Genomic DNA, 3,061 nt, shown 5'->3' with positions numbered 1-3,061 from the left:
AGTTCCTTGGTAGGGGATTGGTGGCTGAGCTGCAACATGATTTAAACTGTTAGTAGTAAATTGTTTCAATATTGAAGAGATAGACGATACCTAAGCTGAGATTGAAGTAAAGGTGTCTACTTCATGCACTCCGGCTATTCATCTTCCTGAAGCTACTTGATTTGTTAGTCACTGGTAATTGTTACTGGCTATTCTCTCCATCATCTCGTAAGCCTCATTATGAGACTTTACAAGAGAGCTCTATTCACAGAAGTATCTACCACCAACCTTGTGTATGTGTTGAAACCATTATAAAATGTTTCCAACTAGATGCAATGTAGAATCCATGGTAAGGGCATTTATATAGTAGCTCTTTGAATCTTTCCCAAGCCTCGTATAGGGACTCATCATCCATCTGCTGAAAAGTGGTAATCTCATTTCGCAACTTAGCATTTTTGCTAGGTGGGCTATTCTTTACCAGAAAGCTTTCAACTAATTCTTGCCAAATGAAAATTTAATTGGATAAAAATGAATTAAGTCATGCTCGTGCTCGATCTCGCAATGAGTACGGGAACAAGTTCAACCTCAGTTGTCTTCATTTGCATCGGCTATCTTGAAGGAATCGTTAACCTCCATAAACAATTGAAGGTGAAGATGTGGATCTTCTGTGGGCATTCCACTAAAATGGGCGATCGTTTGAAGCATCTGAAACATCATAAGCTTTAATTCAAACTACGATGTCTCGATCTCTGGTCTCCTAATTCCTAGATTTAGTTCATTAAAAAGTGGCACGACATTCTGCCTTATGGGTCGATCCCTATCATCAACAGTAAGGATTGAATTTCTAGCATTAGCAACCCCATTCCCTTGAACATTGTTTTGATTCTAAAGGTCTATTTGTACAACTTGTTAACCTTTCTTGCCTTCTTTTTTCTAAATGCCCGTTCGATTTCAGGGTCTACAGGGAGCAAATTGATGATTCGATCTATACTTATGAAGACCTGAAAAGAAAATAAAAGAAGAAATAATAAAATAAAAGAATTAAAGAATTAATTAGTAAATTTAGAAATTAAATAAAAATAAAATAAAACCAGATTGTAAATTGTAAAGAATAATTTCACAAAAATGATTAAGGAAACAGTGTTGAAAAAAATAAATGACTAGATGCAAAGTGATCCCTAATGCAAGTTAACTTAAATGCAAACGAAATGAATGGTTAAAAATGGATGAGATGGATTTAACAACAGAATTCAATAGATTTTTACAATGATAACACGCTTAGGTCAGACTAATTACATTATTTAACTTAGTTCATTTCCATCATGCTTACAATGTTTTGAAAAATTAATCCAAGACAACTCGATCTTTCATGAGTTTGAAACCAAAATTAAGTCCTTTCGGAATCTTTTACTTAGAAAAACATGCATTTTACTAATCATATTCAACTAAGGGTTTCTTAGAATTCATGTGAAGTAATAGGGATGAGTTAGGTTTGAAATAATTTAATCACATAAACTTAAAAGCTAAGCAAGATAATATAGCTCTTTCGAGTTATTATGAACCTTCAATTTAGTCAAGTTAGGATCTAAATTAAGCATTCACTTTTCAATTATTGCATCCACTAGTCGTCGCATGGTTAGGATCACTCAACTAATTCTAATGCATTCATCACGTATGAATGAATTACATACTTAAGTTTAATTGAAAACATGAACGATTGAGGCACAGAACATCATAAATACAACTAAATGAACTTTATTAACTAAATGTAATCTTTCTAGCTAAACAAAATTAAGCTATCACCATCAATGAAAAAAGAACAAAGCAATTTGCAAACATAATGAATAATTAAGAAAAATTGAAAGGAAGAAAGAACTCTTTAATAGTGTGATCACTAATCGTGGAGGCTTCCTCCAATTCTCACGGTTACTCCTCCACAAACTGCTCCTAAAGGTGGCCGACCAAGAGAGTGTTTTTCTCAGGGCATTGCTAGCTAAGGAAAGGGAAAATGAGGATGGCTATGTGTGAAAGGAAGAAAATGTGATGAGAATGAGAAATGAAGAATGAATGTTAAGTGAGCGATGAGAGATGATTTGAAATGGGGAATGAAGATGGGTATTTTTAGTGAAGGTTGGTGGATGAGTTTACTAAAAATAGTCTAAAAAATCCCCCCATTTACTCCTTTCCTTGGCTAGCCACATATTATGGAAGAGGGAGTTGTTAGGTTGCTTGATTCATACGTGATATCATGCTTGAATCAAGTAAGGGGTGGATGGTTTCTTAGCCAAAGTTGGTTGGACATTTTCTGATTTGTATGCAAGTGCAAGGACCTCTAGTAAATCTCCCAAATATGAATTTCTGGGTAGTCCAAATGCCTTTGTCGAATTTGGACTTGTTCTAGCTTGTTTGGACTATTTGTGACCCAATTGTTTACCAAACTAGTCCATCAAGTGATCCATTTTCAATTGGATCAAAAACAGCCTCTTCATGACCCATTTTACATGTGTTTGCCATCCATGTAGAGTGAATTTGGGTATGTCTATATAACTTTATTTTATGAACAAATCATGTATAATTTCCTTGGTCCAACGGTATTAAATAATGTCAAGATCAATAAGTATCCAAAAATAATTAAATTATGCATAAATTTAATACAAAATAACATAAAATCACTTTCTTCTTTAAATGATGCCCATTATTGAAATATAAACAAATTCACTTAATTAGTGATCAAATACTCAAGATTTAGATTATTTTTAAGTTAAAAGGTTCCAAAAACAATCATAAAAACCCCATATAAATTAGATTTTACATTACTCAACGGATCAACTGTTTGGGAAAGGAAGAGCGTGAAATAAACCCTAGGCCTGACAACCCCAGTAAGTCATCAAGATGGGAATTAACCCAAAATTGGTATTTTCCATCCGTGAATACCTTCACTCGTAGCCAATCTAAACTATGAGGTCGGAAGGTATGTAGTCCTTGTTGACTTGTTATGTTAGTGGAAGATCGAAAGATCCTGCTAGGGTAACGACTAGTTGGTTGACAAGGAACCTGAAAAGAAAGTTGATCAGGATTGTTG

At 34.2% G+C, this 3,061-nt stretch overlaps 1 non-coding gene across 1 annotated transcript; it reads left to right on the top strand.

Annotated features, from left to right (window-relative positions):
- Window positions 1-320: 320 nt before the first annotated feature.
- On the top strand, window positions 321-426 carry LOC128034219 (small nucleolar RNA R71). Its single transcript, XR_008190350.1, has one exon. It is a non-coding gene; the product is annotated as a small nucleolar RNA R71 (small nucleolar RNA).
- Window positions 427-3,061: the final 2,635 nt, after the last annotated feature.

This window comes from Gossypium raimondii, chromosome 10 (assembly GCF_025698545.1).
Source record: "Gossypium raimondii isolate GPD5lz chromosome 10, ASM2569854v1, whole genome shotgun sequence".
In the NCBI taxonomy this organism is placed as follows: domain Eukaryota; kingdom Viridiplantae; phylum Streptophyta; class Magnoliopsida; order Malvales; family Malvaceae; genus Gossypium; species Gossypium raimondii.
This window is presented reverse-complemented; position numbering and strand designations above follow the sequence as displayed.